At 46.4% G+C, this 11,372-nt stretch overlaps 1 protein-coding gene across 3 annotated transcripts in view; it reads left to right on the top strand.

Annotated features, from left to right (window-relative positions):
* The first annotated feature begins 9,956 nt into the window (after nucleotides 1-9,956).
* The window catches only part of CSNK2A1 (casein kinase 2, alpha 1 polypeptide), a 71,449-nt gene continuing 70,033 nt past the window's right edge, over nucleotides 9,957-11,372 (top strand). The window contains exon 1 of one of the 3 annotated variants that reach the window (XM_011960443.1): nucleotides 9,957-10,122. The gene's annotated coding sequence lies outside the window, so the exon portion shown is untranslated. The remainder of the gene's footprint in view (nucleotides 10,123-11,372) is intronic. The other 2 variants (XM_011960460.1, XM_011960452.1) reach the window with 2 other exon arrangements.

Below are 11,372 nucleotides of genomic sequence, written 5' to 3'. Positions count from 1 at the left end.
CTGGTCTCAAACTCCTGACCTCGTGATCCGCATGCCTCAGCCTCCCAAAGTGCTGGGATTACAGGAGTGAGTCACCGCGCCTGGCCACTTTGGGCTTCTGTAATGTTTCCTCATGAGTCAATTATGCCTCTTTGGCAGAAATATCACCAAAGTGACGCTACGTCCCACTCAGTGCATCATCTCGGAAGTCACGTGATGTCAATTTGCCCTGCTACTGCTGATGTTCACTTTATCACTTGGTCGAGTGGTGTCTGCTGGGTTTCTCCACTGTAAAGTTACTATTTTACCCTTTGTAATTAATAAGTATCTTGGGTGGAGATATTCTAAGACTGCGCAAATGCCCTATTTCTCATCAAACTTTAATCCACTACCGCAATGTCCATTAATGATTCTCTCCTATGGCGGTTGCCAACTCCTATTCTTCTACCTTTAGTCATTGGCTTTCTACTTTTTTTTTTTTTTTTTTTTTTTTTTTTTTTTTTTTTTTTTTTTTTTTTTTTTTTTTTTTTTTTTTTTGAGATGTAGTTTCACTCTTATTGCTCAGGCTGGAATGCAATGGCACTATCTCAGCTCACTGCAACCTCTGCCTCCCGGGTTCAAGCAATTCTCCTGCCTCAGCCTCTCGAGGAGCTGGGATTATAGGTGTGTGCCACCACACCTGGCTAACTTTGTATTTCTAGTAGAGATGGGTTTTCACCACGTTGGCCAGGCTGGTCTCGAACTCCTGACCTCAGGTGATCTGCCTGCCTCGGCCTCCCAAAGTGCTGGGATTACAGGCGTGAGCCACCACGCCTGGCCCAGCTTTCTACTCTTAAAAAGAGCTCTCCAGGCCAGGTGTGGTGGCTCACACCTCTAATCCCAGCACTTTGGGAGGCCGAGGCAAGCAGATCACCTGAGGTCAGGAGTTCGAGACCTGCCTGGCTAACATGGTAAAACCCCATCTCTACTAAAAATACAAAAATTAGCCAGATATGGTGGCATGCACCTGTAATCCCAGCTACTCGGGAGGCTGAGGCAGGAGAATCGCTTCAACCTGGGAGGCAGAGGTTGCAGTGAGCCAAGATCACACCACTGTACTCCGGCCTGGGCAATAGAGTGAGACTCCATCTCAAAAAGAAAAAAGAAGAGCCCGCCTTCCCGCCTTCCTTCCTGCCTTCCTTCCTTCCTTTCTTCCTTCCTTCCTTCCCTTCCTTCCTTTTTTCCTTCCTTTCTATGTCTATATTTATATTTTCTCCTGTTCTCTCTTAAACCCACTCCAATCAGATTTTGTTCCCAGCGATCTACCTACACTCTCTCCTGTCAAAACAATGCCCTCCACTTTGTAAATCAGCTCTTTGTTCTTTTCTTTTCTGACCCCTCAGCAGCATCTGACACAGGGGATCAGGGGATCAGCACTCTCTCCATGAAATACTTTTTTTACTTGGTCCCCAGGACACTTACCCCACTGGCTCCTCCTTCTCAGGTTCCTTTGTTAGTTCCTTGTCTCTTACTGTTGGATGCCCCACGGCTCAGTCCTTGGTCTTCCTTCTCTGTCTACATTCATTCCCTTGGCAATTTCACCCAGCCTTATGGCTATTTATTTATTTATGAAACAGTTTCACTCTTGTCGCCCAGGCTGGAGTGCAATGGCTTGATCTCAGCTCACTGCAACCTCCGCCTCCCGCTTTCAAGCAATTCTCCTGCCTCAGCCTCCTGAGTAGCGGGGATTATAGGCTGGGATTATGCCACCACACACGACTAATTTTTGTATTTTTAATAGAGACGGAGTTTCACCATGTTGGCCAGGCTGGTCTCAGACTCCTGACTTCAAGTGATCTGCCTGCCTCAGCCTCCCAAAGTGCTGGGATTACAGGTGTGAGCCACCACGCCTGGCCCGTCATGACTTTAAAAACCGTTTCTCTGTTGATGATTCAGTAGTAGTCTGCTCAAACTACCATGAAAAAATACCACAGACTGAGAGGATTAAACAACAGAAATTTATTTTCTCGCAGTTCAACCTCTCACTGAGAGGCTGGAAATCTGAGATCAAGGTGCTGTCAGGGAGGGTTTCTGGTGAAGGCTCTCTGCCTGGCTTATAAACGGCTGCCTTCTTGCTGTGTCCTCACACAGCCTTTCCTCTGAGCACCTGCATGGGGAGAGAATGAGTTCTGATATCTCTTCATCTTCCTGTAAGGACAACAGTCCTGTTGAATTAGGGCCCACTCTACAATCTCTTTTAACCTCCTTAAAGGTCCTATCTCCAAATAGTGTCACATTGGGTGTTAGGGTTTCAATATATAAATTTGGGGAGGACACAGTTTAGTACATAGTAACTCCCCAAAATTACATCTCCAGCCTGGACCTCTCTCCTGGGCTCAGATTCATACATCTAACTTCTGATTAGTCATCTGCACTTGGAAGTCTCATAGCTTACTTAAATTTAACAAGTCCCAAATGGAACTGCTAATTCTTCCTCTATTTCTCCACCTGCCCCCAAAAGTTCTCTTCTACAGCCTTCTTCATCTCAGTTACTGGCAAATTCTTTCTTTCAGTTCTTCAGACCAGAAGCCTTGGAGTCATCCTCAATTTTTTTTTTCTCAAACACCCCATACCAAATCTATCAGTAAATTCTTTTGATTTTACTTTGAAAAGAACCTCGGAGTCCAACTTTGGTTCAAACCATCACCATCTCTTGCCTGGTTTGTGTCAGTAGCTTCTTATCTTTTCTCCCTGCTTCAGCCCTTATTCCTGGTCCATTTAGTCCACATTTAGCAGCTGGACAAATCCTATAAAAATGCATAGCAGAGCCTGCCCTCCATCTGGTCAAAACTCTCCCATAGCTCCCCACCTCATTCAGAGCAGAAGCAAGTCCTCACAATAGCCCTACATGGCTGTGCACAATCCAGCCCCTTGTGAACCTCTGAGACATTGTCTTCCCTTCTGTACAAACCCCCGGAATCAAACAGGTTCATCCAAGAAGAATAAAAGACACATGTAGTTGACCTGAATTTGAGTCAACCCCAGCAGAGCCTAGCCAAGATCAGCCATTCACTTGGCTCAGCTGCCCTACCTACTGACCATTCCTGAAATTCACCAGGCATGAGCCCGCTTCATGGTCTTTGCTTTATTTTCCTCCACAACACTCACCACCAGCCGCCATTCCATATATCTCTCCACGTAACATAAGATTCATGAGAACAGGGGCTTTGTTTTGTTCACAGTTGCACCCCCAATAAGAGTAGTTCACATGGATTACACCCTTGCTATGTGTCAGTCTATTTTTAAGATGTTTCCTGTATTCATTTATTTAACCCTGAATAAAAGCCCTATGATGTGAACCTTTTAGTTGGCTATTCCTATAATAATGTTGCATATCAAACTACCCCAAGACTCTGTGCTGATAGAAGCAAACATTGATTTCTCCCTCTCTCATATGTAGTCATTTGGGTTTGGCTGATCTTGGCTGGGCTCTGCTGGGGTTGACTCAATTTCAGATCTACTATGTGTGTCTTTTATTCTTCTAGGACTAGCCTGTTTGATGCTGGAGGTTTGGACAGAAGCTACTGTTTTCCTAAATTGAGACAGAACATTCTCTTCCCACCTCTTTAGCTTCCTCTCATTCAAAAATATGGAGTTCATGAAAAATGATAAATTATAATTTAATTAATACAAACTAAAACTAAAAAGTAAAAAACTGTTCTTATCTCAGACTTGCCTACCACAACCTTGATTGGAAGTCTGTTTCAAAAGATGTAAGGCACCAATGACAGCTCACCCTTCAAGGCAGAGGTGAAAATTCTAAGACAGCCAATTGAAAACAAGAGAGACCTCTTAAGGCCTAGGCTAGAATTTGCACATTTTCACTGATATGTATATTCCACTGGTCAAAGCAAACCATATGGCCAAGCCTAATATTAATGGGGCAGGAAAGTATCAATTGCCCCTGGCTGGGGGAGGAAGTGAACAGTCACTGAACAGTAATCTAATTTGCCACAAAATATGTAATGCTATATCCTTTTCTTTCCTTCCTTCCTTCCTTTCTTCCTTCCTTCTTCCCTTCCTCCCTCCCCCTCCCTCCCTTTCTCTCTCTTTCTTTCCTTCCTTCCTTCCTTTCTTTCTTTTCTTTCCTTCTTTCCTTTGAGACAGAGTTTTGCTCTGTCACCCAGGCTGGAGTGCAGTGGCACAATCTTGGCTCACTGCAACTTCCACCTCCCAGGTTCAAGCAATTCTCCCTGTCTCAGCCCCTGAGTAGCTGGGGTTATGGGCATGTGCCACCATGCCCGGCTAATTTTTGTACTTTTAGTAGAGACAAGGTTTTGCCATGTTGGCCAGGCTGGTCTCGAACTCCTGACCTCAGGTGATCCACCCACCCCGGCCTCCCAAAGTGCTGGAACTACAGGCATGAGCCACCGTGTCCGGTCTTTTCTTTCATTTTTTTTAAAAAAAGATGTGGAAATTGAGGCTTGGAGAGATCTAATAACTTGTTCACATTTATACTGCTAGCAAGTGACAGAGCTGGAATCCAACCAAGTTAGAGTCAAACTTCAAACACCCAATACACTAGGCCAAAGGGTTTGGACTGTCTGTGCAGGCAATGCAATACCATTGAAAACTCTTAGACAAAAATGGAACATGATGGTTAATCAACTTTCTCCCAGCAGCAAGCAGGATGCACTGCAGAAGGAGAGAGGAAGGGCCCTCAAGGTAGCCACAAAACTTCGGGCCAGAATTGATAAGGGGTTGGACTGGGGTGGTATCAAAAAAGAAAACAAAAAAACAATAAAAATAAAACCAAATAGGAAAAGACGTAGGTGAGAGCCAAACTGAAGGACATTTTAAAAACATTTTCTTCTTTATAAGGTATTGAAATAAAAATTTATGATTGCTGTAAAAAAATTCAAAGAAGACCAGGCTTTGTGCCTACTGTAATTCCAGCCCTTTGGGAAGCCAAGGCGGGAGGATCACTTGAACCCAGGAGTTTGTGACTAGCATGGCCAATATGGGGAGACCCTATCTCCACAAAATATAAAAATAAATTAGCCAGGCATGGTGGCACACACCTGTGGCCTCAACTACTTGGGAGACTGAGGTGCAAGGACCGCTTGAGCCCTGGAGGTTGAGGCTGCAGTAAGCTGTGACTGTTGCCACGGCACTTCAGCCTGGGCAACAGAGCAAGACCCTCTCTCTCTCAAAAAAAAATTCAAGCAATACAAACAGGTGTTTAAATAAAAGTTTTCTCCTTTTCTTCTCTTCAAAGATAAGCTCCATTAATAGTTTGCAGTAAATTCTTCCTGAATTTATCTAAAACTATAAGACATATACATCTACTAATTTTTATAAGACATAAAAATTTTTATTCTACTAATTTTTATAAGACATACATCTCCACCCAGGCGCAGTGGCTCACACCTGTAATCCCAGCACTTTGGGAGGCCAAGACAGGCAATCACCTGAGGTCAGGAGTTCAAGACCAATCTGGCCAACATGGTGAAATCCCATCTCTACTAAAAATACAAAAATTAGCTGGGCGTGGTGGGCACCTGTAATCCCAGCTACTTGGGAGATTGAGGCAGGAGAATCGCTTGAACCTGGAAGGCGGAGGTTGCAGTGAGCCAAGATCGCACCATTGCACTCCAGCCTGGGCAACAAGAGTGAAACTCCACCTCAAAAAAACAAAAAAACAAAACAAAACAAAAAAAACCCCACACATCTCTTAATATTTTAAATGTGCTTTTTAAGTGTTTTCTGACCAAACTACTGTTTGTCTCTTGCTTTGTATTATATAACAGAATGTCAGGGCCAGATTTCTATGTCAGGACACAATACTGTCCTCATTCTTTTCAATGGCTTTGTCACTTGCTGTTCGATGTTGGACTAGTTGTTTAACCTCTCTGAGACTTGGTGTACTTAATCTCTAAAATGGGGATTAAAAATGTACTGGTCACAGAGAGCTGTTGTGAGGATTAAATGAGTTAATAGATGTAAAGCATCTTGTACAGTGACACATATTAAGTGCTCAAAAATGTTAGCTCTCATTGCTGTGAATAGCTCCATGTCTGACTGTACCATAATTTCTTTAACCAGTTCCATGCCTATGGTTACTTATGTGATATAATGTTTGCAAAGGTGGCCACAACAATTCCACCATCCTTATACACATGACTCCTTGCAGTATGATTTGATGTTTTTCTCATGAAGAAATGGAATCTATTTCTACTTTTCTTGAATCTGAGCTGGCCATGTGACTACCTTTGAGCAATATAATACAGTGAAAATGACACTATATTATTTCTTTTTTTTTTTTTTTTTCTGAGATGGAGTCTCGCTCTGTCGCCCAGGCTGGAGTGCCGTGGCCAGATCTCAGCTCACTGCAAGCTCCGCCTCCCGGGTTCACGCCATTCTCCTGCCTCAGCCTTCCGAGTAGCTGGGACTACAGGCGCCCGCCACCTCGCCCGGCTAATTTTTTGTATTTTTTAGTAGAGACGGGGTTTCACCGTGTTAGCCAGGATGGTCTCGATCTCCTGACCTCGTGATCCGCCCGCCTTGGCCTCCCAAAGTGCTGGGATTACAGGCTTGAGCCACCGCGCCTGGCCATGACACTATATTATTTCTAAGCCTAGGTCTGAAGATATCTTGCTGCTTTTGTTTTCTTTCTTTTGGAGGCCATCATGTAAGGAAGCCTGAGTTAGCTTACTGAAGAAGCAATATGGAGGAGAACCAAGGCACTCAAGCCAACAACCCCAACCAGCTGTCAGACATGTGAATGAGGCCATAGAGTTCTAACCAGTTTGCTGACCTGCTCACTGACAGCAAATGTAAGAGTAAGCCAGGAAAGACCACTTGGAGCAGAAAAGAGCTGTCCTGGCTGAGACATGTCCAAACTGCCAATCCACACAAACGTAAAATAAACTATTGTTGTTTTAAGCCACTATATTTTGGAGTGATTTTGTTAAGCAGCAATAGAAAGCTAATACACTTAGGTTCTTAGTGTATGATTAAAACTTTTGCCTGAAATCCTAGCATTTTGGGAGGCCAAGGCAGGAGAATTGCTTGAGCCTAGGAGTTCAAGACCAGCCCTGGCAACATAGCAAGACCCCATCTGTACAATAATAATAATAGTAAAAAAAATACTACTAAATTAAAAATGAGCCAGGCATGGTGATGCATGTCTGTAGTCCTAGCTACTCAGGAGGCTAAGGTGGGAGGATCGATTAATCACAGGAGTTCAAGGTTATAATGAGCTATGATCATGCCACTGCACTCCAGCCTGGACAACAGAGCACGATCCTGTCTCAAAAGAGAGAGAGAGAGAGACTCACTCTAATAGCCCAGGTTGAAATGCAAGCTCCATCTCCAGCATGTGACCTTGGGCATGGCCTGTGATCTCTGTGAACCTGAGTCTCCTCATCTGTACAGCAAGATACTTTTGGTTTCTGCCTCATCAGGCTGACATGAGGATTAAGTGAGATGATGAACATTCGGTGTTTGGCACAGTGCAATTACTCTCAACATCTTAACTGTTGCTCCTGCTGCTGTTGTTTGCAGAAAGACTAGCCTGAGAGGTGTGATGTGGGGGATCAGGGAAAGAGTAAGAGTTAAGGATAAATGTTAAGTCCACAACTAGGTGAACACTCGGGATGGGAAGCCTCTTGAGACCGGAGACCTATATGAGGTTGGCCTGGTAGATGGCAGGAGTTGTGTTTCAGTTATGTCCTGCATGAGTATTAGGGTTGTATATGTGTGCCCAGGTGAGCCCTCTGAATGAAGTCACAGATAGAGGCCAGAACTAGGAAGAAGAATGAAGAACTAATGCTGTGAGAGAGGCTGATATCAGAAAGGCAAGAAGGCTAAGCAATGGGAAATATCCTCATTACACTCAGATGAAAACCCAGCTTATCATTACCTGAATGCCCTGCCCACCTCTCCCACCATATTTCTTCCTCTTCTTCCCTTTATTTGCAGTGTTTCAGCCATCATGGCTTCCTTCTTCAAACTTGTGATGCTCTTTCCTGCCTTGGGATGTTTGCACTTACTGTTTCCTTCTCAAAGGGACCTTCTGAACCACTCAAGCTAAAGTTCTGTACTTCACAGCTACTTATCTTTTCCTTTCGTAGCACTTATTGCTATCTGAAATTACTTTGTTTATGCATTTGTTTACCTGTGCATTACTTGCTTCTCACTTTAGAAGGTGAGCTCCACCAGTAAGCACCTGGTGTATGTCTTGCTCATAACACATCCCTAGTACCTAGCACAGTGTCTGGCTCATAGCAAATGATGAATTGTTGTGAGTTAAACAAATGTGAATACAGTTGGGAAAAACAAAGCCACGAGAGCCAAAAAGATACATTCAAGAGGTAGGTAGAAGGGTATCATTTCCTGAAAGATGACTTCCCAGAAACTTTGGGATTATCTTGTATAACCTCCTCAGTCCACAAGTGGGGAAATTGAGGCCCAGAGTTGAGGAATCACCAGTTACAGGATACCGAGAGAAAAACTGTTATGGGTTCCCAGGCAATTGGATCAGATGTCACAAGCTGTCTAGCAGATGAGGTCCAGAGAAGGCCACAGCCACCTCCCTGAGGCCATCACGATAAGTCTGCAGCCACCACCGGCCCTAACCCCACGTAGGCAGGAGATGCCTCTTTGGGAGCAGAGGTGCTAGTCAGCTGACAAACTGTGAAAGGAGGGCTGTGGAGTGTGGACAGGCCTATTCCTGAGACAACCAGCTATTCTGAGACAGCTAGGGATAATGGTTGGTACTGAAATAACCCGGCTTCCTCACCCTCATTCCAGTGCTCACACCTCTGTCCCATCAGAGGTGAGACTAACACTTGAACTCCTTTCAGCAACTCCTAGACGCTTCAGCTTTTGGCAGGGCCTGCAAAAGACAGGTTGATCATCAGATGGAGCTCTGTCCACTGGGGGCTCACAGTCTGATGGAGGAGACAGACTGAGGTCCTCAGGTTACTAACTGATAGTGTCTGGGTTTGAGGGAGTTCAACAGAGAGAAGACTCCAAGAGGAAAGGATCCCTGAATTAGTTCAATTGGCGTACAGAAATTATCCAGTCCATGAGATGACAGTAAGAGAAGTAACTGCCAGTGTAAAGCGAGAGAGGCAACACAGCTAAGTTCCAGGAATTCTTTGCAGTCTTAGTGGGTGGAAGCTTCCAGAATTTGAGATGAGAGTGGCAAAATAGGAGGCTGGAAAGGAGGGTTTGGCCAAATTATGGAGGACTTTGAATGTCAAGTAAAGAGTTTGGGCTATCTTTGGTGCACAAAGAGGTCCATGGGAGATTTTTGATCATGAGGAGACCATGATGAGCTTTGCATGGTAGAAGGTGCTCTGTGACTGTTTTGGGGAGGTAACTCGGGAAAGGAGAGCTGGGGTGGGAGGCAGATAGAAGGGGAAACACTATATTTTGAACGCAGAGCTCTAGGCAAGACTTCTGTAGGAGGAAGGAATTGGGCCTTGGTCTCTTGAGACCTAGTATCCTCACTTCCCAGACTCCTGCGCCATGCCCTTTCTAGGGTCCAACTTTCATTCACTTCTTCTGAACTCCAAGTTTGAACAGAAAGTGTTGCTGAAACCCTAATTTTAAACGAGGGGTCAGAGCAAAAGGGACTTCAGCTCCCAGAATGCTTGGCTCTACAGCTCTGCAGGTCGCGCATGGTTCTTTTCAAGAAAGGAGGGGCCAGCCGGGTGAAGTGCGGGAAACCTGGGTACCGCCATCTTAACTTGGATCAAACCAACTGTTCACCTAGTGGAAGGTTCGTGTTCTCTCCGTTGTCACTTGTTAACACTATTGAAATAAAATGCGCTTGACTATTGCAAGTCTCCTTATTCTGCCTTGCGTTGAGAATTCCTTCTATTTTGCACCCTAGGCCAGAACTGAATCCCTAAGGCTACAATAGGACAGCCCAGCATGGCCGCACTCAGCTAGATTCCTCTGGGGGCGGAGTCGGAAGCTGTCTCGCTCCGCCTCCTGGTCGGAGGGGGTTTCCGCTTCCGGCAGCCGCGGCTGCAGCCTCGCTCTGGTCCCTGCGGCTGGCGGCCGAGCCGTGTGTCTCCTCCTCCACCGCCGCCATATTGTCTGTGTGAGCAGAGGGGAGAGCGGCCACTGCCGCTGCCGCTTCCACCACAGGTACCTTGGGAGTCGCCAGGCGAGGTCGTTGGAGGGTGGGGTGGGCGCAGGATAGGGCAGCGGAGCGCGGCCGCCACTCACGCTTCCAGCAGACTCCAGAGCGGCCCGTCGCCTTCCCCTGCCCCCACCTTCACACATACACCAACCGAGGCCCCTGCAGCCCATCTGGGAGGCCCAGGGCCACCCCCCAGGGCGGAGGGCGAGGTTTGGGGGCAGAGGCCGATGTGAGGGTGGGAATTGGCTGCCGGAGTCCAGCTTATTGCATAGGAAAGGGCCGGACTGGGTGGGGACTAGGGGACAACTTGGAGGAGGGGGTCGTCAGAGGGGGAAGGGAACTTGAGGGGTGGGGCCGCAGTGGGGTGCTGGGGGAGGGTGCGGAGGGAGTGGTGCCTGCTGGGTAGTGTGCGGTGAACCCTGCGGCGGAACTAGGCAGCTGGAGTAGGGGCCTTCTTAGGGTCCGTCTGGGCGGGGCTGAGCTTCCCACCTGCAGAGTGGGTGCGAGGTGGAGAGAACCCCAGGCGGAGTTGCTGGGGAGAAAGTGGGAAGGGACCAAAGACGTGGGGCAGAACGTCTGGAGTTGGAGTTAAGGACTAGTTAGGAGTCTGAATAGAAAAAGAGGTATGGAGAGAAAGCTTGGCTAAGAGTATACATATGTTGGTGACCTTTTGAAAGAGTAGGACTTTTCAATTTTGTTTTTCGTTGTGTGTTTTTGCAGTGTTGGAACATTTCTAGATTAAGCAGGTGATGGGTGGAGCTTCTGTGGTTTGTTTTGGGGAAGCAGAGTCAGGGTCAGGAGAAGTTGCATCTTGACTGTTGCTTTGTGTGGAGGAAAGAGTTCTGAAAAGGAGATGGCAAATTATTTGGGAAGACTTGATTACTTTTCAACTGTTTAATTCTACGAGAATGGGACATGAGGAGAGGAAATGAAAACTAAAAAGGGAGTCCGGGCGTGGTGGCTCACGCCTGTAATCCCAACACTTTGGGAGGCCGAAGCGCGTGGATCACGAGGTCAGGAGTTCGAGACCAGCCTGACCAACACGGTGAAACCCCGTCTCTACTAAAAATACAAAAATCAGCCGGGCTTGGTGGCGGTCGCCTGTAATCCCAGCTACTTAGGAGGCTGAGGCAGGAGAATCGCTTGAACCTGGGAGGCGGAGGTGGCAGTGAGCTGAGATTCGCTACTGCACGCCAGCCTGGGCAACAGAGCTAGACTCCGTCTCAAAAAAAAAAAAAGAAAGAAAACTAAGAAG

This window comes from Colobus angolensis, unplaced genomic scaffold (assembly GCF_000951035.1).
Source record: "Colobus angolensis palliatus isolate OR3802 unplaced genomic scaffold, Cang.pa_1.0 Scaffold114, whole genome shotgun sequence".
In the NCBI taxonomy this organism is placed as follows: domain Eukaryota; kingdom Metazoa; phylum Chordata; class Mammalia; order Primates; family Cercopithecidae; genus Colobus; species Colobus angolensis.
This window is presented reverse-complemented; position numbering and strand designations above follow the sequence as displayed.